The sequence below is a fragment of the Leucoraja erinacea genome, chromosome 2 (assembly GCF_028641065.1).
Source record: "Leucoraja erinacea ecotype New England chromosome 2, Leri_hhj_1, whole genome shotgun sequence".
Classification (NCBI taxonomy): domain Eukaryota; kingdom Metazoa; phylum Chordata; class Chondrichthyes; order Rajiformes; family Rajidae; genus Leucoraja; species Leucoraja erinaceus.
In genome coordinates, this window is record NC_073378.1 from 82,293,291 (window position 1) to 82,321,209 (window position 27,919).

Consider the following 27,919-nt stretch of genomic DNA (forward strand, 5'->3'; position numbering starts at 1 on the left):
ACAGTACAGACCTCTCCAATTCCAATCTTATTACGGAGCTGAGATTCTCAGCCCTCGGATCATTTCACTGAATTGTTTCTGCATTGTCTCTCGTGTCATTGCCTAATGGTATTAAATAACGTCCTGATTTCACTCTGACTTGTTTTTGACATTTTATCCTTAACGATATTATATGGCTGGGCCATTGTGGTGAAGCTTTCCTTCAGTTATATACAATGAAGCAGAACACATTCTGCCAAAGAGTAAATCAGAGAAAGTGAATCACTTACTTGCACATCTAAACCAAACAGCTAATTTGTCGGCAGTTAACTGGTACTGTGCGATCTTCAAACTCATATCACTGTTATATCACTGTTAAATGTTGCACAAGTGTGCAATAAGGAATGAACCTTGGGAGCTGTAGTTCACAATGAACATCATAATTACAGAGAACTACATCGCCCAGTCATCCCCAGCTGTTACCCTGCAGATTAATATAACTGGCACAGACTGAAATACATGTACAGATGTCAATTTTTTTTATTATATACCCAACTGACTAATAAAAATAGTGTGGTTAGATTTTTATGATCTACAATACATTTATTGTTGTGCACAGGTCATTTCTGACTGAGCTCGATTGTTCAAGACAGTGGCCAGTCCTTTGTCTGGTTCTCCTCTTGTTCAAACTAAAATGCCTATGTGTTCGGTTGGAGGTTGACGAAGTTAAAAGCAGAATAAGAAATTTAGTACTTAAGGATAAATTGAAGAAAATGTGCTTGCTTCAACCTATTACTGGCTGCAAATGCAAAACCACACAGCATCAGGTGAAGCTTAGGCTGTTTGAGTGGCTACTTATCCACTGTGGTGAATCTGTGGAATTCTTTGCCACAGAAGGCTGTGGAGGCAATGTCAATGGATATATTTAAGGCAGAGATAGATAGATTCTTGATTAGTGCGGGTGTCAGAGGTTATGGGAAGAAGGCAGGAGCATGGGGTTAGGAGAGAGAGATAGATCAGCCATGATGGAATGGCGGAGTAGATTGATGGGCCGAATGGCCTAATTCCATCCTATCACTTATGATTTTATCCATTTACTCACTCTTTTAATAATACACTTTCCATTGACCATACTGGAATAGGGTCTACATTCCAGCATAGTGTGTACTAGAATATTGATTTATTGTTTTAAATTCGAGTGTATTCAATAAAATATCTTACAAATAAGTGTTGTTATATAAAATTGTAACCAAGCTCTCACTAAGATGTATCATGACTGAATTCAATCTTTCTGCACCTTCCCTGCATAAAGAAAGTACAATTATGACGTGTGCAAGTCCATGCCCAATGATTACAACTGCAGGCAGTACCATTAATTTTGTGCAACCTGCTGATCTGAATACTTTGAATGAATGAATGAATGAATGGATAAGTTTATTGGCCAAGTATTCACATACAAGGAATGTGCATCCAATAATCTTTTGTTGCATCAACAGGGCCCAATATTTTGAGTGGCTAGCCCCGGTTGTAATGGCTTAAAGCAAGCATTTATGGGGAGGATGAAATGAGGATGCTGCAGGTGCTGGCAGGGATTTAAAAGGTGAATCCAACGAGAAACATCAAAGAAAGGAGCAACATGATGATGACAGTAATTTTCTTTTTTTTTTGGTTGCTGCTACAGAGAAAACTGCAGTGGAGGCACTGCAAAGCATGTGAAATGTCTGGAATCTGGAAGCTTTTGAGAGCAGTCCCGGGAATCAAGCTGGGAGAGCAAGTTGCAAGTTAATGTGTCTTCACGTGGCTTATGCTGCCTACTGCACCACTACCCTCACATACTGGTCAATCTCATATGCCCAATACTCAACTGCCACAATCTCTATTAATCAGGTCTTGTTCTCAACTTTCATGTGATCTCCCCCGTCACTTGCTTGCTTATCACTGCTTGCAAAGCTCACACTCTGACTGAGTCATAGTGTCGTACAGCACCAAAACTGGCCCTTTGACCCAACTCGTCCACACCAAACAAGGTGCTCCATCTAAACTAGTCCCATTTGCCTACATTTGATCCATATCCCTCCAAACTTTTCCTATCCTTGTATGTGGCCAAATATTTGTTTAGTTCTGTTGCAGAGGATACAGAAGAGGACTTTGAGGTTGCAGGCAGGTCATGGGGCATCACAAGGAATTCATTGGGCAGCCAGCCAGAATATCTGTGTTCAACATCAAGGAATATGAAAAAATCAAAGACCAACTTGGCATGGACTTCATGCATAACTTGAAGCACATCCTTTCCTATTTGGGAACAATAAGCAACTTCATTTTTGACTGTGTTGCAGCAACAGATACATAGCTTCCTTCTGTACTCAAGTTAGATAGAACTCTAGGGGCTAGTGGAATCAAGGGATATGGGAAGAAGGCAGGCTCAGGTTATTGATTGGGGACGATCAGCCATGATCACAATGAATGGCGGTGCTGGCTCGATGGGCCGAATGGCCTCCTCCTGCACCTATTTTCTATGTTTCTAAGCTGTGACCATGTAATGTCTGCGTGGCACTGCGAGGAGTGTTGTTCATCTCTCATGTAACATCAACTTTCTGCATTATGGCTGTGGCTGACAGTGTGGGAAGAGGCTACAGTGTCTCCAGGCAGCCCTGCCATGTGTCCCCCATTTGTATGGTAGACTGTTGATGCACCATCCCAGAGGCCTAGAGGCAGCTCCTTGCAGCACACACCTGAGCCTACACTCAGAGTGACAATCCATGCATGTGGCTGTTGTTGCCTGTCAGCTGCGTGGTCCAGACCACTGCTGCTGATGGTGCAGTGTAGGTCTGAGGCAACCCAGCTGCAGGCATCTCCACCAGACATGCTGCAACTACTGGGCTGGTAATACAAGGATGATGCGTTGAACTTAATGTTTTGGGTCGAGACCCTTCTTCAGACTCCGAAGAAGGGTCGAGACCCGAAACATCACCCATTCCTTCGCTCCATGGATGCAGCCTCACCCACTGAGTTTCTCCGGCATTTGTGTTTACCTGCAACAGAGGGAAGGTAAGTTATCTTGATGTCATAAGATTAACATAAGGAATGTTTTCAGATTGCAGTGATCCATGGGGAATATATACGACATTGTTTTTTTCAGCAGGTTCACGGCTGTTGAGTAGGACTGGAATACAAGAGACCCCCTGACCTGGCTGTTCAGATAACAGAAATTTGCTCTTACAGAATTCATAAAACTCCACTTAAAATGTGAGATATGAAATAAAGTTCATCTTCATAGAATTTTTTTGTGAATAAAAGTGAATTAATAAAATTTGTTTTAATTTTTTTTAAAGTTTTATTTCTTTCAGTTTGCATTCATTAACATGTGCAAGTGACGTGGTTTTGCGTTACCGAAAATGGTAAGTTGTATCATTTTCAAATGCAGGAATCACGTGAACAAATATATACCTAGATGTAGAAATATCTATATATTCCAGGTTTAATTATTCATTACAATTATTTTATCCACTTCGAAACAAATGCAGAGATCAACAGATAAAACAAACTATCCACTCAATTGAAATGGGCCACAGCTAAAGGCTTTTCAATAATTATAATACGTAATGGAATATTGTTAACAAATACAGTGGCTTGCAAAAGTTTTCATACCCCTTGAACTTTTCCACATTTTGTTACGTTACAACCACAAACGTAAATGTATTTTATTGGGATTTTATGTGATAGACCAACACAAAGTGGTGCATGATTGTGAAGTGGAAGGAAAATGTTACATGGTTTTCACATTTTTTTAAAAGTAAAAAACTGAATGGCATGCAAAAGTATTCAGCCCCCTTTACTCTGATACCCCTAAATAAAATCCAGTGCAACCAATTGCTTCAGAAGTCACCTAATTAGTAAATAGAGTCCATTTGTGTGTAATCTAATCTCAGTATAAATACAGCTGTTCTGTGAAGGCCTCAGAGGTTTGTTAGAGAACATTAGTGAACAAACAGCATCATGAAGCCCAAGGAACACACCAGACAGGTCAGGGATAAAGTTGTGGAGAAGTTTAAAGCAGGGTTAGGTTATAAAAAAATATCCCTAGCTTTGAACATCTCACGGAGCACAGTTCAATCCATCATCCAAAAATGGAAGGAGTATGGCACAACTGCAAACCTACCAAGACATGGCCGTCCACCTAAACTGACAGGCCGGGCAAGGAGAGCTTTGGTCAGAGAAGCAGCCAAGAGGCCCATGGTAACTCTGGAGGAGCTGCAGAGATCCACAGCTCAGCTGGGAGAATCTGTCCACAGGACAACTATTAGTTGTGCACTCCACAAATCGGGCCTTTATGGAAGAGTGGCAAGAAGAAAGCCATTGTTGAAAAAAAGCCATAAGAAGTCCCGTTTGCAGTTTGCCACAAGCCATGTGAGGGACACAGCAAACATGTGGAGGAAGGTGCTCTGGTCAGATGAGACCAAAATTGAAGTTTTTGGCCTAAATGCAAAACGCTATGTGTGGCGGAAAACTAACACTGCACATCACCCTGAACACACCATCCCCACTGTGAAACATGGTGGGATGCTTTTCTTCAGCAGGGACAGGGAAGCTGGTCAGAGTTGATGGGAAGATGGATGGAGCCAAATACAGGGCAATCTTGGAAGAAAACCTGTTAGAGTCTGCAAAAGACTTGAGACTGGGGCGGAGGTTCACCTTCCAGCAGGCAACGACCCTAAACATACAGCCAGAGCTACAATGGAATGGTTTAGATCAAAGCATATTCATGTGTTAGAATGGCCCAGTCAAAGTCCAGACCTAAATCCAATTGAGAATCTCTAGCAAGACTTGAAAATTGCTGTTCACAGACGCTCTCCATCCAATCTGACTGAGCTTGAGCTATTTTGCAAAGAAGAATGGGCAACAATTTCAGTCTCTAGATGTGCAAAGCTGGTAGAGACATACCCCAAAAGACTTGCAGCTGTAATTGCAGCGAAAGGTGGTTCTACAAAGTATTAAAATTGAAATGCTGGAGAAACACTGTTCCCTGAAGAATGAGGCCATCTCCGATGCCTTGGTGTGGAACAACTCATCCTGGGTGCAGATGCGGCATAGACGGAGGAATTGGGAGTAGAGAATGGTCCTTACAGAAAGCAGGGTGGGAAGAAGTGTAGTCCAGATAGCCATGGGAATCAGTGGGTTTATAGTGGATGTCGGTCAGTAGTCTATCACCTGCGATAGAAAACATAGAAACATAGAAATTAGGTGCAGGAGTAGGCCATTCGGCCCTTCGGGCCTGCACCGCCATTCAATATGATCATGGCTGATCATCCAACTCAGTATCCCGTACCTGCCTTCTTTCCATACCCTCTGATCCCCTTAGCCACAAGGGCCACATCTAACTCCCTCTTAAATATAGCCAATGAACTGGCCGCGATGGAGATAGTGAGGTCACAAAGTGGTAGGGAAATGTCGGAAATGGACCAGGTGTATTTGAGTGCAAGATGTAAGTTATTGGTGAAATGAATGAAGTCAGTGAGTTGTGTGTGGGTGAAGAAGGTTACACCAATGCAGTCGTCGATGTAGCGGAGGTAGAGTTTGGGGATAGGACCACGGTACACCTCGAACAAGGATTGCTTGACGTACCCTACAAAGAGGCAGGCATAGCTAGGGCCCAGGCGCATGCCCATAGCTATGCCTTGTATTTGGAGGAAATGGGAAGAGTCAAATGAAAAGTTATTAAGGGTAAGGACCAGCTCTGGTAGGCGGAGGTGAGTATTAGTAGACAGGGATTGGTTGGTTCTGCGGTCGAGGAAGAAATGTAGGGCTTTGAGACCCTCCTGGTGGGGGATGGAGGTGTAGAGTGACTGGACATCCATGGTGAAGATGAGGCAATGGGGACCTAGAAAACGGAAGTCCTGGTATAGACGAAGAGCGTGTGAGGTGTCTTGTACATAGGTAGGGAGGGATTTAACCAGGGCGGATAGAATGGAGTTGAGGTATGTGGAAATAAGATTGGCAGGACACAAACAGGCAGAGACAATGGGTCTGCCAGGACAGTCAGGTCTGTGGATTTTGGGGAGAAGGTAAAATCAGGCCGTGCAGGGCTGGGGAACGATGAGGTTGGAGGCTTGGGAGGGCAGGGAGCCGGAGTTGATGAAGTCAGTGATGGTGCTAGAGATAGTGGCCTGGTGCTCATCTGTGAGGTCATGGTCCAAGGATAAGTAGGAAGAGGTGTCTGAGAGTTGGTGCGTGGCCTCAGCCTTGTAGAGATCAGCGCGCCAAACTACCACGGCACCTCCCTTATCGGCAGGTTTGATCACCCAGTCGGGGTTGTTGCAGAGTGAGTGGAGGGCTGTATGTTTAGGGGGGGAGAGGTTAGAGTGAGACAGGGGAGTGGAGAAGTTGAGGCAATTGATGTCCCGCTGGCAGATTAAAATAGAAAGGTCTAAAGCCGGTAGATGGTCATGAGGGGGAGTCCAAGAGGAGGGGGTCCATTGGAGATGGGAAAAGGGGTCATCACTGGGGGGTGAGGACTTCCCATGGAAGAATGCATTGAGGCGGATGCGACAGGAAAAGTGCTCCACATCGTGGCGAGCGCAAAACTCATTGAGGTGGGGACGGAGGGGAACAAAGGTGAGGCCTCTGCTGAGGACAGACTGTTCGGTATCAGAGAGGGGGAGGTCAGGGGCGGTAGTGAACACACGGCCAAGATGTCAAAGTGACGGCCCTTGTTATTAAAGTAGAATTACTTATTTCCCTATCCACAAGGAAAATTATAATTCCATAGAGGAACACAAGGCCAAAAATCAGGTTACAGGTGCCAATAAAGCTGCTTATTTAATTACTGCAAAATTTATACTCGATAGACAGTCTGTTGTGAGTTTATAATAAATATAATTTAGAACAAATGTAATTCTATTATCTTACATGGAAGTACAAAGGTGCAGTTCCAAGATGTACGCATTTTGCTTTCATAAGTGAAGTTGGCTTCATGTCTTGCAGATAATGAAATCATGAGGAGTTTCAGCAAAACCTCATGAGACAGTGTTGAATATATTGTGCTGGATATGTCGTTGCTTTTAGCATGCTTTTTAAGTGCAGGCTGGATATCAATGGTTCAATGGTGCTTGATTGTCAGGTATGCACTGCACAATGTAATTCTTTTTGCATAGAGCACGACAGCGGTCATCAAGAAGGCTCAGTGGCAGCTGCACTTCCTGAGGGTTCTCAGGAAGCACAACCTGGACTCTAACCTGCTGCTGACCTTCTACCGCTCGTCCATCGAGAGCCTGCTGACATACTGCATTACAGCATGGTATGGCAGCTGCACCATGGCAGACAGGGAGAGGCTTCAGAGGGTAACTAGGACAGCACAGAAGATCATTGGTTGCCCTCTCCCCTACCTGATGGATATTTACACCTCCCGCTGCCTTAGCAGGGCAAAGAATATCATCAAGGACAGCTCCCATCCTGCGTTTGGACTGTTCGACCTGCTGCCCTCTGGAAGGCGCTATAGGTGCATCAAATCTAGGACAAATAGACTCGGGAATAGCTGTTTTCCGAAAGTCATAACTACTCTTAATTCACACATGCACTGACTTCACAGCCCAACACCCGGACTTCCATCTATTATATCCACGTACTGAAATTTGGAACTGTAATGTGTATTGTAACTAATTTTTAATATTTTTTAAAAACATTTTTAATATTTAATGTAATCTTTAAACATCTGCCTAAGAATACTACCTATTCATCCTTCACCATTTTGCCTTTATAGATATGTATATAGCGCCGCAGAATTGTGCACCTATCCCCCCCCCTCCCTTTTTTTTGTTTTCTGTTTCTTGTTTTTTGTACTAAATTATATGTATGCACTGAGTACGAGCTGCTTTTAATCTCATTGTACATGTATAGTGACAATAAATGGCATATCATATATCACGTGCATGAGCCGCCATATTATGCCACCATTTACAAAAAGTCCAAAGTCTGGCCCAAGCGCTTGATTCGCTGGAATGGCACCCGATCCAGGTAAGTCCCAGGGGATGCCCCAAGGCTCTCACCCTCGATGTGTGTCAGCATGTGAACCAACTCCTGCCCGGCTGCCTGTAGACACCTCCTGCTGCCGACCTTGAAGGCGCTGGAGGCAACACCCCGATCTCTCTCCTGCTGTCTCATTTCCCGTGTCCGTCCTTGCTGCTAGTAGCTCCCTCTTCCTAGGTTCTTCGGTCTTCACGGTTGAGCTCGGCGGCTTCCAAGTTAACCCCCTGAAGCCGCGGCCCACTGAGTCTTTCTCTGCAGGGGCGAGCCAGGGCTGCCGCTGCGCATGACCCGTCGCTGGGACTGCCGGTATCCCAGGACCCTTCTCTAATGAGCCATGGCTGAATGCATAGATTTTGGAACTTTGGGATCCCAATCCTAACTTTAATCCCCACTTTCTCTGTCACCTAGACTAACGATTCCCTCTTTCTCAGTTCTGTTAAAGGATCTCAGAAATATTAACACAGATGTTGATTGACCTGCTGAGGTTTGCATCATTTTCTGTTTTTGTTCCTGCTAGTATGTAGGGTAATGTGAGAGCTGAAAGGCATGATGTGTCATTTACATAGGGTTGATAGATATGGTTACCACAGTAAAAAAAACCCCATCAGGTTATTGGGTACTGGCACCTCATTGCTATTAGAGACACAAGGAACTGCAGATGCAGGAATATTGAACAAAGCACAGAATGCTTGAGCAACTCATTGGGTCAGGCAGCATCTCCAGTGAACATGGAGAGACGGCGTGGGCAGGGGTGGTATCGGCCTGGGAATGGTTGAGATGTTGGTGAGCAGCAGTGGTGGGCCAGTCTGTGGACGACTGGGGAGATTGTGAGTGTTGGCACCAGTCGATCTATGTTCCCTGGCTGCAATGGCGTTGTGGATCTCGGTCTCGTGTCGGGCGCACAGCTGATTCAGCGGTGGAGCCTCCGGCCTGCAGACAGTCAGGAGCATAGCTGGGTCAAGGAGAGCCTGTGGGGAGCTTGGTCTGGAAGTGAACAAGTTTATGATCCTTTATGGAGAAGCACTGATTGAAGGCGAGGAATTGGCAGAGGATAAAGTAAAGTTGGTGTCCATTGTATGTCTGGGAGAGTTAGTCCCAGAGCTGTGCGATAGACAGAGTCAGGGTCAGGAGGCACCAGCGCATGGCAGAGAGTGTAGAGCATTTAGCCTGGACGGAGAACAGTTGCGTTAAACGGTGGATGAAGTGTAGATACCTTGGATCCTGGTTAGGTCTGAAATGGGAGGACTGGAAACAGAGTTGGAAGCCACGTATGTAATAGCGTGGTATAAGACAGCAGTAAAGGCAAGTGCTGAGGAAACACACATGGCAATGATAGGGAGTCACTACCTCCCCGGCTGCTCCCAGACCAGGGCCACTGACACTGACGTCGCCTAACTATGTTCTGCAGAGATGCTGCCTGACCCACTGAGTCACTCCAGCACTTTGTGTTGTTTGCTCAAGATTCCAGCATCTGCCTCTCTTTGTTTCTACATTTTGTCTGCTCCATTGCAACATCTGCTCAAGGTTTGCCTACTTTGAAGAGGTTCTCCTCCTCCCTCCAACAGGATTTCTGTAAGACCCTCTCTCTCCGCTCACCCTCCTGTGATTCCTGCTGCTCTCCTGCTGTATGACCACATTCTGACCTGGACTCACTACCGCAGCCCCATGCCTGTGACAAGGCCAGCGGCTCCAATGATCACCACCGCCCCAGCCATCCACAGGCCAGGCCCACCACCACTGCTCACCACCGACACCACTGACTACTATCCATGTTCCCCAGAGATGCTGTTGACCCTCTGAGTTACTCCAACATGTGTTTTTTTTCACCTCACTGCTATTGTTGCTGTGCCTTGAGGGCCAACCAATATTGTTGTATTATTAAGAAAAGCTTTGCTGCATGCATGGAAGACTATCTGAATGGGAATCCCCATTTGAGGGGTTCTGCCCTTGGTCTGCGACAGTGGGACTTGGGATTTGTATGGGGCAGAAACTCCGTGATGTCAAAGATGAGGAGGCATTTCTAATCAAGGGTGGTATTTGACAAAACAGATCCCGATAATTTCGAGGAAATTTTGGTGGACTGCTACTGACATAGCTGGCATTTGACCAAATTGCCATGGATTGTAGTCCCAAGGGTTTCTGGCTGAATACATTTCATCCACCATTTTTTTGTTTTTTTTCATATTTTCATGCAATACACGAGGTCAGATTTTCAGCAAATCTTCCAGCAGTACTGGCAAACTAATTATGAAATGCATTAGCATGGTTTTTCAGAGCCCTGCAGTTGTTATTCTGGATTGTCCTTAATATTGGTTATAAGGAATGTTCGTTTAATATTAATGTTAAAAGTTCCAGTATATAATTAATCTTTTCTACTGCCAATCAGAAAACATTGTTTTGAAATGTCATCCTGTTGCTGGAGTTAGAGGTAAGTCTGAAAACCACAAGGAAGAAGATGTCTTAACAGACCATACAACTTTAGTCTTTATACTTTAGAGATATAGTGCAGAATTAGGCCCTTTGGCCCATCTAGTCTGTCGACCAGTACTTACCCCATACACTTCCACAATCCTACACATTAGGGACAATTTACAATTATACCAAAGCAAATTAACCTACAAACCTGTATTTCTTTGCAGTGTGGGAGGAAGCCGGAGAACCCGGATAAAACCTATGTGGTAACAGGGAGAACGGGCAGCACCCCTTAGTCAGGATCGAACCTGGGTCTCTGGTCCTGTAAGTCAGCAACTTTACTGCTGCAGTACAATGCTGCTCCTAATGAATGGTGACTTACAAATTAAATTTTTGACATTGAGGACAAACCTGTCAAAAGCTTTGTTAAGTCCCTACCACAACTGCCAATACTTTTACTTAGCTTGATATTGACTGCAATGCAGCTGCAGATACGTCATTAGTGACATTTCAGGATAACATTGCTACATTATTCAATTGATCACATATTGTATTGTATTTAATTTATTAGCCAAGTATGTAAAAACATACAAGGAATTTGATTTGCCATACAGTCATACCAAAAAAGCAACAAGCCACACAACTACATAAAAGTTAACATAAACATCCACCACAGCGGCTCCCCCACATTGCTCACTGTGATGGAAGGCAATTAAGTCTTATCTTCTTTCCTCCATATTCTCCCGCGGACAGGGCAGTCGAACCATCTGCAGTGGGGGTGATCGAAGCTCCTGCAGCTGGTGTCAACAGACAACTATGGCTGCCAGAATGCATCTAGTCCTCCATGTACTGGCTTTGCCAACTTAGAAAGAAACTCCCTACTAGTTCCCCAGCAGTATTCATTGCGGTAAATCCTCTTACTGAATATCATTGCGATGCTCTATCCTAATTTTCAAAACCAAGATAGTGCATATCTCTCCACTTAATCAGATGTCACCCTGCATTTTGCACTAAATTCTGCACTAGAGATCCTTTAGTTAGATGTCCATGCACCTTCGGTATGTGGGGTAGGAAAGGCATTCAAGCATGCTATATTATTGCATATCTTTCAAAAGTATCTAAGATAAACTAAAGGGCCTGTCCCACTTAGGCAACTCTTTAGGTGACTGCCAGAGACTAGTTTTAATGGAATTCACCTACGACACCTGGCGACAACTTACAACAAATTACGACAGCAAAAATTGCCGCCACTGTCGCTGAAAAATTTTCAACATTTTGAAAATTTTGCGGCAGTCGCCTGTAGTCGCCCAAAAAATCGCCCGTGGGACAGGCCCATTAAAGTGCTGCAAGTTTAAAGCAATGTATTTTGTGGTCTCTGGTTGCAATGGAAATGATTCAAATTAATTTGATATAAAATTATATATTTTTGGTCATCAATTCAAATACTATGTTGTAGAATGTTCTATTTTATTCAAATGTCTAACTAGTTAGCATTAAATATGACAAGAAATAATCTAGTTCTTAATATGCATAGGTTCCATAAAGATTCACTTGATTTAGATAAATGGGAATTGGGAATAAGATGAATGATATGTCCTGTCAACATTCTATAAATAAAGGCATCTCTCAATACTACTGACAACTAGTCACTACAGCATGTACAGAATTTAAACCATTACTGAATCAAAGTAGGAATTAAGTTGTTGAATAATAAAATAAAAATGGTACAGGACTAAATGATGAATGATTGGACTTGACGAGTTCACATTTTGATTTGTTTGAGACATCATTAAGTTATTTACTGAGAACATGAAGTCATACTTTGCAGGTCTCCAAGGATCTGGAAGATTAAGTAATTTTTAGCCAGTTTACAATCGTGGAGACAAGTCAGTTAACAAAACTCATGGGAACGTGTTTGACAAAGTGTGAAGAAAATGGTTATTTCTCAGCAAACGCAGCCAAACGTCTCAAAAGATGAGAGGTAGGCTGAATTCCTTCCACTGATGTGACAACAGGATCACTGAGATACCAGAAAAACTTCAACTAACACAATCAGATTTGCCCTTCTGAAAACAAATGGAAATGCTGTAACATTTGTAGAAGGCCAGCAGAGAAGAACTAACATGAAATGTCATTTCTAAGGATTGTTCAGAGCCTCTGATTACACAGTCCGTGCGGCGTCTCACTGCGCTCGAGATAAATCAGGATGTTGCCATAGAAAATGACTAATGCAATGTTTGTTTATGGGGAATGAAGAAATGACAGTGTCAGTGAATGACATTTCTATTCTCAACAAAGATTTGTTCCTGTAAATGAATTTGGCAGCTTCATCTGTTTCCTCTCAACTGTGGTGTCTCAGCAAGAAGCAAAATGCTTGCTACTTGACACATGGATGTTTTTACATGCAAACATGTTAAGACAATTTTGGAAAATGGAAAGAAAAATGTATATTATAGGGAAAGAATATATGTACCCATACAATATGTTGACATTTGTAGTGACAAGCTTGTCAATATTCTTGGGTTTCTGTGCCGTGGAATTAAGCAGATTGATATATGTTTGCACACTCTCAATTTCTTACTATGCTTTAGGAGGCAAGGTTCATTGTACATCAAATGAATGAATAGATAACGATGTATCAGATTTTTGAAAATGTTTGATCTTTAGAGACATATTCTTCTCCTAGATGACTTCTCTTCCTCTCTTTTATTCTGTGACCTGCTGTTATTACATCACTTCTGTTCTTTGAATTGTAGTGAAATCACAGTGTAGAAATCCATCTCTGTTAATTTAAATTGTATTCTGGCTGGGAGTGAGAAACCAGAATTAATAAGAGTCTGAAGAACAATCCCAACCAGGGAACACTGGTTGGCGTGGACACGGCTGCCAAAGGGCCTGTTTCCGAGCTGTATCTCTAAACTAAAATGCTGCTTGTCCATTCCCTCCAGAGATGCTGTCTGACCCACTGGAATCTTGAGCAAAATGTTATTTTGCTCAAGATTCCAGCATCTGCAATTTCTTGTGTCTCCAGATTTAAGGACATATTTGACTATGTCTGCCTTAAAGAAACATATTATATAGCATCAGCCTTTTAAGAACCATCATCCCAAGAAATTCTGGCTTTTTATATTCCCACCATGCAGACCCAGGTGTTAGGTTAAAATATGCATTGGCACTGCCAGCTGAGATCATTGGCTTGTCACATATCACGTGGTGAACGAAGGAACAATCTGATTAGTGTGATACAGTGCAAAGCTGAACATTATATTAACCTGTTAATTTGACATTTTATAGTTTACATCACGGAACAGTAGAACACCGAAGCCAGCTATTTAACCCATCCTGATTTGGATTTTAAAAAGAAATGCAGGTCATTCCGTTTCTTTGCTGTCTTTCCACTGTTTCCACTATAAATATTTGTACAAAATGATTTGTACAAAACAACAAAGGCCACTATCAATTTCAAGCACAAAAGCAGAAAATACCAGAAGTGCTGAGCTGTTTGGCTAGCATATATGGAGAGAATAACAGTTAGCATTTCAGACTGTCAATTTTACTCATGCAATGCATTTCCAGTTTAATGACGGTTCTGTGAGAAGTTATTTTCTCAATCCATTTTAGCTTCTTTCCCAGTTCCCTGACATCTTTCGGTCATTGCGAATGGTTTGCTTTATTTACTCTATTTAAACATCATCATTTTCACATCGGAAATAAATGCTCTTTAGCTGCTGTTGTTGTAGGGGAAATGACACCAGCTTATCAATTCCAAACGCCAGAATTCCTAGTTCATGGAGCCTTTCTAGTGATCTTGTGTCTACATTCTCGTAATCTCTTCTCTGTCCTCTCTAAAGCTTTTGGATCGATCCCAAAGTGTGATGCCCGATTTTGGAAATAGATATGACAGAAATATAGGACAGAACGGCGACACGGTGGCGCAGTGGTAGAGTTACTGCCTTACAGCTCCATAGACCTGGGTTCGATCCAGACTACGGGTGCTGTCTGTAAGGAGTTTGTACGTTCTCCCCATGACTGCGTGGGATTTCTCCAAGATCTTCGGTTTCCTCCCACTCTCCAAAGACGTACAGATTTGTAGGTTAATCCGCTTGGTAAATGTAAAAATTGTCCCTGGAGTGTGTACCTAGCAGGGAACACTGGTTGGCGTGGACCTGGCTGCTGAAGGACCTGGTTCCGAGCTGTATCTCTAATCTAAACTAAACTAAAAAATAGTGGTTTATAACGATTGAGCAGCACATTCCATGTTTGAAGCTCTGTACTTTTATTTATAAAATTATTAATCCCATGTTCTACCACATGCTTTATTAATTTGTCCTGCCACTTTCAATAATTAGTGCACACGCCCACTGATCTCGCTGTCCTTGCAGCACTTTTAAAATAGCCTCTTAGTATGTATGGTCTCTCCACACCCTTCCTGCTGAAGCGAATCACTCCTCTCTTATCTCATCTGCCCCGAGTTGGCTCATCACGAGGGTTGCCAACTTTCTCACTCCCAATGTAGGGGACAAAAGGTCAAAATAAGGGACAAATTCACGACGGCATAAAGTACAGAAGGCCTTCGGCGAGTTACCGCTGACAGGTTTAATCCATGTCTTATTTGCTTCCCATTGCGCGTTACAGCTGCACAGTCTTTCTTTTTTGCAGGTTTATCCATATTTGCACATGCCGAACTGACCGACCAACACCAGACGTTACTGAAACTTTTGTTTTGGCAGGAATTGGTAAACGTGCCCTCTGGTGATTACAGAGTACAGATGCTCCTCGACTTACGATGCTTCAACATGATATTTCAACTTTACAATGGTGGAAAAGCGATACACATTCCGTAGACATACTTCAAACTTTGAATTTTGGTCTTTTCGACGAACCAGGCGTGCAACTGATGCACGGAAAGTGACAGGACATCAACCAAGCCACCAAGTCCGGCGCCAGGACCAAAACGCCTCAGCTGGCCCGCCGGCTGGGCTTTGTGTTCTGCTGCATGCGAAGTCCAGCACCCCATCCAACTCCTGAACCGATGATCGGCCATGGGAAGGAGGGGTGTTGGTGTCGGCAGAAAGCAAAGGTCCGAAGGTCAGACAGCTGGCCGGGCTGCCGACCGACCGACTGGGCCACGGGTTAGTAGCTGCTTCTGCACTCCATGGGCTGTACTATGTTGGGACGGGTGAGGCGGGGCCAGACGCGGCGCTCCGACAGTCCCCGCTACCCGAGTAGTAGCAGTCAAATACGGGACAAGGGCGGTCCCGTATGGGACAAACCAAATTAGCCCAATATACGGGATGTCCAGGCTAATACGGGACAGTTGGCAATCCTACTTACTAATTAAGATCCGGCAATCTCCGCTTTAAAAAAAGACAGCCTCCACAGCCATGTGTGGCAATTGCTAAATTTTCCTTGATCTGCGTTCTCTTTGATATCTCGTTTTTACACTTTAATGTTCTTTATCTATGTGTCTCCCTCGCCCCTGATCCTGAAGAAGGGTCTCGGCCCGAAACGTGTCACATTCCTTCTCTCCAGAGATGCTGCCTTTCCCGCTGAGTTACTCCAGCCAATCTTCTGCGCAGCACAAACTACAGTCCCCATAATGCCCCCTTCCCGACTACATTACCCACAATGCATCCGGCATGCAGCGCGGCTTTGGTTGCCAAGGCCGTGGTCAGGACAGCGGCCCAGGGTAGGCCATGGCCATCAGTCAACTGAAGCCTGGCGCCGTCGCCGTCGCCGAGTGGCCATTGCAGGGCTCCCAATCACCTCTAACATGAGTGTCCCACTTGGCACCGCTGGCTGTCCCCACGGCTGCGAGAATGGTGCCCTGATAGACAACTTCGGCATGATCAAATACGACACAAGGGTGGTCGCGTACGGGACAAACCAATTTAGCCCAATATATGGGATGTCCTGGCTAATATGGGATGGTTGACAACCCTACTCATCACCAATGTGCCCATTTCTTGTCGGATTCTATTGATATCTTCTTGATTTTTTGATTTTTTTGTGGCAGGTTCAGGTTTTGTGCCATCTGTGAATGCAAATATTGAGCCAATCCTTACTTCCTGCCAATTTGAGAAATGCGCATTCATTTCAAGTGTCTGCTTTCGAAACCTTCCAAAGAGATAGATAGAGCAGAAAGTCTAGACCACGATAGTGGGCCGAAAAAAGAGAATATCTCAATGAAAAATATATCACGGAAACATATATGAGGTAGGAAGACTCTCAGAGATTCCAAATAACATCCCAGGCCACTACATTTATGATTGTACACAATTTGGTAGATATTTTTTTTAAATGCATGTAAATTAAAATCACAAATAGAATATCTTGAATGCATAGTGCCTTTTACTCTTACTTAGAGGTCTAGCATGGATTCCACCCAAACCAAATGACTAATCTAATTTAATACTATCAACGTTTCAAATCCCTGGACCTTACATATATTTAATACCATTCAGCATCCTAGCAGCCCTCTCATTTTACATCGCTTTGTTATAATCCTTCTCTTTCATAAATATCAGTTCAAAATATATGATGTTCATTGTATGGCTGGTGGAATGAGAGGAGTTCCTGGTGAGGTGCAAAATGACCTTGCCGATATCCGTTTGAAGGAGAAAGCATTCTATGATAGTCCAAATGTTCTGAATGCACCACCTATTACCTTATTATTTTTTTTTGTCACATTTTGGAACTGCTGATTAGACTCATTACAGGAACTCTATCTCAAAATGTTCGGCTGCAGAAATGGTTCATACAGCGTAGAGTAAAATTGCAGACAAAAGGAAAATTGCAGAATCAGTTCACTAAATCAGATGTGTGAACTCTTATTAAAAAGCTAATTAATTTTCTGGTTCATCGTATAACCTGCAGGCACTATTCATAAAGCACGTCACTTTTTTTACTCACAATTAGTAAGAGCAGAGCTGCCATAACTCCCAGCATTAAACTCCCTTATAGAGTGAAATATTTGAATGCATGGCGTATGTAGTTACATAGTTAATATTTATGAATCTTTTAATGATCAAGGGATTTTATTTAAATTTCAAAGTTTTTAACAAGAGCCACTTAAAGTTTTTGAATTGGATCTGGAAAATGTCTCTTTTGTGAAATTATCAATGATTTTATAACAAAGCAACTCAACCGCATGGACGAAGAATAGTAGGCTGCTTTGAATCCATGGGAGATTATTACCAAATCGTGCAAATCTTTTATAATAACCAGCAGGGCTGATATTTCTTTTCTGAAGCTAAATGACCTGTGATATTGTGTGGGATTTCACATTTGAATACATACTAGATTCTTCACCCACTATTTCCATACAGTAAGAGTTAATATATGATCAGATAGGTTGTCCCCATGTCAATAACTTAAAATATAAACGTTATAATTGAGGACATCCTGGCAGAAAGCAGAGATTTATTGAGGATTTAGGAAATTGGGAGGAGAATGCTCTTGCTAAATCTCCATTCATATTGTGTTGGGTATTATCTTTTGACAGCTCTTTCAGAGAGAGGTCAGTTGTAAAATTGCCCCAACTTAGTAGCTATCACGATACATGTGGGTAATATTCCATTATAAAACCCTGCCAAAGAGCTTACTACCAATAAGCATCACATGAGGCATACTAATTATTTATCAAAAACATTCAGCAAAAATTGGACAGAAGCAATTAAATCATCTGTCAAATCGCTATGTCATCTCTCATCTCATTAGACACATGTTTTTAAAGCTATCCTCACAACCCATTAACTCTTTTCCAGTCTTTGGCCTCTCCTCCCTTGAGAATTACTGGGAATAGTTACATTGGCATTTGGTAATGTTCCAAGTGTCCACCTTACATAATCATTAAATATGGAGGAAGGAACTGCAGATGCTGGTGTACAATGTGAGCTTGCTGGCTCAAAGTGGGGGGGCAGCAGCCCCCACACTGCGCATTTCAGCACTAGCCCTTGCATTTTCTTCAGCCGAATATTGTGCCCCTGTTTGGTCCAGGTCATTCCACACACACCATGTGGACACCCAATTGAACTCAACAATGAGGATCATCACAGGAACAATCCGCTCAACACCACTCCCCTGGCTCCCTGTCCTATCCAACATAGCCCCTCCACACAGCCGGCGAGTAGTCCTCACTCAAAGGATGCTCCAAAAGACCAAAATCTCCCCTCACCTGCCAATTCACATGGACATCTTCAACCCACCCACTGCTCGACTTCCATCTAGACGACCAATTTGGAAGAACCCACCACCAGCTGATTTCACCATCCAATCAGCTTGGAAAAAGGAATGGGAGTCCAAGGACGTCCCAAATAAACATCTGGTGTCAGACCCCACCCTACCGGTCCCTGGCACCAATCTCCCAAGGAAGCAGTGGACGACGCTGAATAGATTCAGGATTGGACATGGCCCCTGCTTGGCCAGCCTTCACAAATGGGGCAGCAGTCCAACCCCACGGTGTGCTTGTGGAGAGCAGCAAACAATGCAACACATCATTGAAGCATGCCCTCAACAAAGGCTCAAAGGAGGACTTGTCACCCTTCATACAGCAAATCAAGAGGCAATTGCTTGGCTAAAGGACTTTGCATTCGCTAAATAAATAAAACGTAGATAGACACAGGATGGGTGATATCTCGGGTCTGAAGAACAGTCTCGACCTGAAACATCACCAATTTCTTCTCTCCAGAGATGTTGCCTGTCTCGCTGAGTTACTCCAGCATTTTATGTCTATAATAATTAAATAGTTATGTTTCGGCACGAGGACCAGGAAGATATTTCACGGTGGAGGCTGCACACCTGAAGCAAAGTATTTTTGGTTGTCGCAATTCCCAGGTCCTACCTGCAGCCTGGCCTGGAGTTAGAGGCAGAAATGGGCCAAAGAAACCCAGCTCCAATTGACAAGCTGCATCAGAACACTCTTGGTGTTCATTGATCAGTTCTTCAATTCAAATGTAGGTACACCCCATAGTCTTTAAGAGATGTGATCTAATAGTGATGGAACTGATAGCATAGACATATGTGTTCTAGTTTATTCAGTTTGTGTGCTGGTGGATGGGGCTTTGGGTTGGTTGTGTGGTTGGTTGTGAGCTCACTAAAATGTAGCGTGCTGACTTTGTCTTAATGTTTGAAAGGCCTTCAGTTTAGCTGTTGAAATGACTGACATTATTCTTGGCACATTTAAGACAAATAAGAAAATTAAGAAGAGGTTACAGTATTAAATAATATACTGTTGCACTACTTAGGAGCAGAGCAACCAACTTCCTGAAAACGACAAACATTCTCTTAATTTCTAATTTTCTGTGCTCCCATTCATGTTTCAACTGAGTACGTAATTGTGCAGAAATGTCAGAGAAGCTTTAGTAGAGGGATACAGTGCAAATGTATTTCTCTCATTGCATTTGAAGGCTAAATATTAAACTCTGCACGAGTTCTGGTCATCTAATCACAAGGAAGATCACCGAGCCAAGTAGAAAAGATAACTCAAGACTTGGAGAATTTGAAACATGACAGACATTTAAAGATTTGGTTTCCTTTCTTTGGAAAAAAGACCTCATGATGATTGAATTGAAAATTTGACAATTCACTAATTCAATTAAAGCCCATTGTCCACTGTAGGATTGTTGTTGCTGAAGTATTTACAGTACATGCAACATCAATACAAATCACAAATAATAAACAAACTCTGGTCAGAAATGTTCACTTGTCAGTGTACAGAATAAGTCACAAGGGAATATTGTCAGAAGAGATGTGTAGATAGTTTAATAAAGAAAAGAGATGCATTTCTGGGAATTGATGTGATCGTGGAGAGTTCATTTCTAAAAATGTGTTGAATTAATTCCAATGCTGTTGGAATTAAAATGTGCTGTCATTTGGGAACTTGGTTGTAAAAGTGGAAACAGTATAGGATGCAGACATATTCTGTGTACATTGTGATGTAATTTATGGGTTTACTATATCACTCAAAACAGACAACAGCAAACAGATATCCACCAGAAATCGAAGGAGACTCCGAGAGACAGGCATCCAACACAACACACTTACTCTTTAGCCTCGGGTTCTGTATTGCTGCTACAAAATTCAAGACCGAAATGTGTTTCTTTTTAAAAATGGGACACTTTAAACAAAATACAAGACTCTACAATAGGAAGAGTAAAAATAATGCTATGACCTAGCTCCCGATTGTAAAGGAAGTTGTAGTATTGAACATTGTGCCATAGGGAACGGTTGAGGCAGAGACCATTGTACCTTTAAGTGGAAATTGGATAAATTTATGAAGCAGTAGAAGATATTGGGCTTTGGGGAAAGAGATGTGGAATGCAACCAGTTTTGAATTTTTGCAGCAAAGAAATGGCATACGCATGAAGAGCTGAAACCCCTATCTCTGTACTGTAAATGTCCGTAGTTTTGTGGCCCAAAGCAGCATTTAACATACTTACCATCTAGGGGACTATTTCTGGCTTAGCACATGCTGTCCATAGCTATCCATTCTAATACAAGATAACCCATTAAAATGCATTCTAGTGTAATCAAAGTACCGAGGTATAAAGGTTACTCTTAAAAGGTTAGTGTTGTTCATATTTCTGCTGTAAAACAATTATAAACCAAATTACTTAAACAGTGAAGTAACTTGCACCCAATATATCCACAATAGTACCACTTTGGTTATTGCCTTGAGCAGTGTAAGTCATGTCCTTTGGTAGATTTAATATTTCTGACGAATTTTTAATTCAATATGCACCATCATTCACTGAAACATTTTATCTTCAACTATTTAAAAACCTCTGAAGTTCTCAATAAAATCTCCACGTGTCCGGATGAATTGGATCAATTATGTTGAGCTTGGAAATATTTTCACTTAAAATCTAGACACATTAAATCTTAATTGTGTCAGTCTGTATTTATTAAGCCTTTTTAAATGGGTTTTATTCAATTGTGAGCATCATTATAACATGAATTAAATAACAAAAGTGGAGTATAAATATGGCAATTTGTTTTGGAAGTTTGGGTGAAAAGGTACACTGAGATAAATGTGTGGGGATTTTACACAGGCCACCATTATTTTTCTTGGAGGTGATGGATTTTACATTTATTGGGTACAGGAATATGTGAGTCATGTACATATAGCAATGAAACAATATTCATCTTTTAATAACAAATCATGTTTGGATCAGCAGAACCCAAACAGTCCAGGGGGGATATGCCATGTAATTTAAAACGAAATAAGGATTTATTAATCAAATGTAATTGTGTAATCCTTAGCTCCTGTCTTTTTAACTGATAGATTTTTCATTCTCTTAACAAATTGAATTCTTATTAGTTTTTAATTGCTTTATGACATGGCACTCATTTAATGAAACAGAGCAGTGTAATCTATGCAAAATATAATCTTTCCTGAATGCCACATCAAAACCAGAGATATGGCAATCTATGCAGCAATATTTTTGTAGTTTAAATTAATATTTCAATCAATGTACCATTTTTTGTTGTTTAAATATTATAACCATTTACTTAAATATGTGACAAAAACAGAATGGTTGGGGAATCGCCGTGGACGTGATTGATATACTGCTCCAGAACTAGCCATAATTCATTTCTGACTTGGTTCCTTCATTAGGAATCAGGCCAACCCATCCATGAGATATAAATTATGAGATTGTAAGTTTCTGCCCTCCTCTCAGTTCTGGAGTAAGTCCACTAAAACTTCAGTAGAGAACTTTGAATTGGGTTACAGACCTGAATATACACCAGAGGACCAATGTGCAACCGGTGCACTCTTAGTGGTGGGAGTGCCCATCTTCAGTGTGCAGATGAAACAATTAACCTCTGACCTTGCATACATTCACGTTATAATGGTTCTATTCTAACCTTGCATACATTGCCTGGTCAGTAATGGATATCTTTGACGTCAAATACTTGTACAAATGATGCTACAATTTATGAGCCTGTGACCAAGTATGCTCTAACATATTTGTCATTCACGTTATAATGGTTCTAGTCAGTGCTGAAGGTTAAATATACGAGTGTGGCCTGCTTGGATGTCCTGTTATATTCATATCTGATGGCACTGTCTTTGTGCTGTTCCCTTCCCAGTCTTAATTTGTACCATGACTGACACGGGACGTCAGGGACAGTATAAAAATTAAAGTGAGCAAGTATAACATAGCAAAGATGAGCGGGAAGCAAGAGGATTGGGTAATGTTTAAAGAACAACAGAAGATAACCAAAAAGACAATATGGGGAGAAAAGATGAGGTACAAAGGTAAGCTAGCCAAGAATATAAAGCAGGATAGTAAAAGCTTCTTTAGGTATGTGATGAGGAAAAAATTAGTTAAGACCAAAGTTGAACCCTTGAAGACCAAAAAAGGTGAATTTATTATGGGAAACAAGGAAATGGCAGATGAGTTGAACAGGTACTTTGGATCTGTCTTCACTAAGGAGGACACAAACAATCTTCCTGATATAGTAGTGGCCAGAGGATCTGAGGTGACGGGGGAACTGAAGGAAATCCACATTAGGAAGGAAATGGTGTTGGATAGACTGATGGGACTGAAGGCTGATAAATCCCCAGGGCCTGATGGTCTGCATCCCAGGGTACTTAAGGAAGTGGCTCTAGAAATTGTGGATGCATTGGTGATAATTTTCCAATGTTCTATAGACTCAGGATCAGTTCCTGTGGATTGGAAGGTAGCTAATGTTATCCCACTTTTTAAGAAAGGCAGGAGAGAGAAAATGGGGAATAGACCAGTTAGCCTGACAGTTAGCCCGGTGGTGGGGAAGATGCTGGAGTCAATTATAAAAGATGAGATAGCCGCACATTTGGATAGCAGTAACAGGATCGGTCCTAGTCAGCATGGATTTACAAAGGGGAAATCATGCTTGACTAATCTTCTGGAATTTTTTGAAGATGTAACTAGGAAAATGGACAAGGGAGAGCCTGTGGTTGTAGTGTACCTGGACTTTCAGAAAGCATTTGATGAGGTCTGACATAGGAGATTTGTGGGCAAAATTAGGGCACATGGTATTGGGAGTAGAGTGCTGACATGGATAGAGAAGTGGTTGGCAGGCAGGAAACAAAGAGTAGGGATTAACGGTTCCCTTTCAGAATGGCAGGCAGCGACTGGTGGGAAACTGCAAGGCTTGGTGCTGGGACCGCAGCAATATACATCAATGATTTAGATGAATGGATTCAAGGAAACATTAGCAAATTTGCAGATGACACAAAGCTGGGTGGCAGTGTGAACTGTGAGGAAGATGCTATGAGAATGCATGGCGACTTGGACAGGTTGGTGAAGTGGGCAAATGCATGGCAGATGAAGTTTAATGCAGATAAATGTGAGGTTATCCACTTTGGTAGCAAAAACAGGAAGGCAGATTACTATCTAAATGGCATTGTTGGGAAAAGGGGAAGTACAATGGGATCTGGGGATCCTTGTACATCAGTCTATGAAAGTAAGCACGCAGGTACAGCAGGCAGTGAAGAAAGCGAATGGCATGTTGGCCTTTATAACAAGAGGAATATAGGAGCAAAGTGGTCTTCTGCAGTTGTACAGAGCCCTAGTGAGACCACACCTGGAGTATTGTGTGCAGTTTTGGTCCCCTAATTTGAGGAAGGACATTATTGCTATTGAGGGAGTGCAGCGTAGGTTTACAAGGTTGATTCCCGGGATGGCAGGACTGTCATATGCTGAGAGAATGGAGTGGCTGGGCTTGTACACTCTGGAGTTTAGAAGGATGAGAGGGAATCTCATTGAAACATATAAGATTGTTAAGGGCTTGGACACGCAAGAGGCAGGAAACATGTTCCAGAACCAAGGGCCACCTTTTAAGAATAAGGAGTAAGCCATTTAGAACGGAGACGAGGAATCACTTTTTCTCACAGAGAGTGGTGAGTCTGTGGAATTCTCTGCCCCAGAGGGTGGTGGAGGCAGGTTCTCTGGATGCTTTCAAGAGAGAGCTAGATAGGGCTCATAAAAATGGAGCAGGAGATATGGGGAGAAGGCAGGAACAGGGCACTGATTGGGGATGATCAGCCATGATCACGTTGAATGGTGGTGCTGGCTCGAAGGGCCAAATGGCCTACTCCTACACCTATTGTCTATTGTCTATTGAAAACTGTATCTTGCCTGAGTAAAGTTAGAAGAAATTAGGTCGACACCATGACTCTACGGTAGAGTTGCTGCCTTACACTGCCAGAGACCTGGGTTCAATCCTAACTACGGGTGCTGTCTGTATGGAGTTTGAACGTTCTCCCCATGACCTGAGTGGGTTTACTCTAGGTGCTCTGGTTTTCCTCCCACACTCCAAAGAAGTACAGGTTTGTAGGCTAATTGGCTTGGTAAAATTGGAAGTTATCCCTCGTGTTTAGTATACTGTTAGTGTGCATGGATCACTTGTCAGAGTGGACTCGATGGGCAAAGGGCCTTTTTCTGTGCTGTATCGGTAAACTAAAAAAAACTAATTGGAATTCTTTGTGCGTGGATACTTGTCAAGAATGCATGTGAAGAATTTTTGTGATTGCAGGGGAAATATGTTTGGGAGAACAAAGTGTCAGGAATAATCAATCAATCAATCAACCAATCAACCAATCAATCAATCAATCAATCCAATCAATCAATCAATCAATCAATCAATCAATCAATCAATCAATCAAACAATCAACCTTTATTGTCATCTTGCAAGCAACAGTTGTACAGTGCAAAATGAAAAGACATTTCCCAGGGAATAGCGGAGCATCGCACATGAAATTTAAAACGTTTCACACATAATAACACTAAAAACAATCCAGTCCCTGATGGAACAGTATAAATAAATAGTTAAAAGCAGGTAAAACACAACGTTAAAATACAATAAACCAATCATAAAAATGTTCTGGGCAGCTGACTTGAGTGGCCAGTGCCAGTTATTAAAGTGTCCGTGCCAGCCGCAGAATCAAGTGACTGTGAGTACAGAGTGACTGTTTAGCAGCCTCACAGCCTGTGGTAGGAAGCTGTTTAGCAGTCTTGTAGTCCGGGCTTTGATGCTTCGATATCTCTTGCCTGATGGCAGGAGATCCAGGTGTATGTGGAGGGGGTGCAGTTTGTCCTTAGCAATTCTCTGAGCTTTTTTCAGACAGCGGCTCTGGAACAGTTCTTGTACCGAGGGTAGGGAGACGCCAATGATCCTCTCTGCTCCCCTCACTACCCTCTGCAGAGCCTTCCTGTCCGAGCAGTGGCAGGTGGAGTACCACGTATTTATGCAGTACGTGAGTACAGACTCCACCGTACCCCTGTAGAAAGTCCTGAGGATGTTGGTGGGGAGTGAGGCCTGTTTTAGTTTCCTCAGGAAGTGTAGTCGCTGATGGGCCCGTTTGACGGTCCCAGTGGTGTTCCTGGACCAGGTGAGGCTGTCTGTAATTTGCACACCGAGGAACTTTATGCTCTCCACTCTCTCCACTGCATTGCCACTGATGTTGAGGGGTGTATGCTTTGGCTGCGCCCTCCTGAAGTCGACAACCATCTCCTTCGTTTTGTCAACATTTAATTCTAGATTATTTTTGCCGCACCAGTCCACTAGTTGTTTTACTTCCTCCCTGTACATTGATTTGTCATCTCCGCAGATGAGTCCCACCACTGTTGTGTCATCCGCGAATGTTATGATCTTATTGTCCCTGAATCTGGCAGCACAGTCATGTGTGAGCAATGTGAACAACAGCGGGCTGAGCACACAGCCTTGAGGGGAGCCGGTGCTCAGCGTGATCGAGCCTGAAGTGTTCTTGCCAACACGGACTGACTGCGGTCTCTCTGTCAGAAAGTCCAAGATCCAGTGACACAGGGTGGTGTTGAGGCCCAGCAGGGTTAGTTTCTCCACAAGTCTCTGTGGGATGATGGTGTTAAACGCTGAGCTGAAGTCAATGTACAGGATTCTGGCGTATGTGTTATTGTTTTCCAGATGCGTGAGTACTGTGTGCAGCATGGTAGAGATGGCATCTTCTGGGGCGATAGGCAAACTGGAGGGGGTCTAACGATGAGGGGAGGCTGGCAGTAATGTGGGGTTTCACCAGGCGTTCAAAACACTTCATTATTATTGGGGTCAGGGCGACAGGGCGGTAGTCATTTAGGCAGGCAACCACTGGTTTCTTCGCTATGGGGATTATCGTGGAAGTTTTGAGGCATGTGGGGACAATGGCTTGACTAAGGGAGATGTTAAAGATGTCTGTTAGCACATCTGCTAACTCCTCAGCACATTCCTTGAGCACACGTCCTGGGATGTTGTCGGGTCCGACTGCTTTCCACGGGTTGACCTTAGACAGGATTCTCCGTGTGTCCATTGAGTCTATGGTCAGGACTGGCTGGTCGGTTTGTAAGCAGGGGCTGGCTCTCCCCTTGGGTGTGGTGTTTGCTGCATCAAAACATGCAAAGAAGTTGTTCAGTTCATCTGGGAGAGAAGTGTCCGTGTCGGTTACCTGCTGCCTTGCCTTGTACCCCGTCAGTGTTTGGATTCCCTTCCACATCCTCCTGGTGTCTCCTGTGTCATGGTGGAATTTAATTTCTCTTCTGCCTAGGGGGCCACAGAGTCTTCTGTTTCCTCTAGATTATGGCCAGCATTTGCCCATCAGGGAAGTGATCTTTCAGGATCATGCTTGCCATCTCCCTCTCACGTTCTGTGGTCTATTCGATTCCATGCTGGAAGAGATGGATTGGTGATTGTGAATTAGTGTACTGGTAGGTGTGTCTTTCGGTGTGCATGTGAGACCTCAGATGGACCACAAGCTGAGAGATTTGTCTGCATTGTGCCTGGTTGGATGAAATAGTATGAATTGCATGAATGCCAATGTGTGGTTGGACAGTGGGTAAAGTAGGTTCAACTTATGAAGCTTGCTGCTGTTGTACAGTTTGAGAGTTTGACCACCACTGTCCAGCTGTTAATCTTTTTCAGAATTGCTTTTATTTTTTGGGGGACAGAACTTGCACAGTCCTCTCTTCAGTACACTCTTCTCAAACAACATAATTTGCCATTGCCAAGTGCTGTGGCTGAGATCCTTGGTTAGTTTCTCTTAATCTCAAATCTCTCTGTAAACCTTAATTCCTGTCCCAACCCAGTGTGTTCCTGGATGGCACCAGGGGAAAACAGAACAAGTGACAAATATGCAGTGGAAGTAACATTTACCAATGAACTGTAATTGGCGTCAATGGACCAAATTTTGGATGAACTACATAACATGTAGCTGTCACTATATTGCACATTTGATGCAAGTAACTGAGGAGAAAGTGTTTTCTCCTGTGTTAGTTTCAAATCCTGGTTGACGATCTGTTAGACCAAAATACACATCTTTAAACCAACAATTCCCATTAATGACCTATATATTTAGTTTTCTTTATCCTTTAAATACCACCTGATATCCATTTATATTTTTGCTTAATAATATTTTGGAAATCACAAATGAGGGGAGAATTTGTTAAAAATTTTTCTCAGTTTTATCTGAGAAAAATAACTTATCTCAGAATTTTCTGAGTTCCGAATTGAA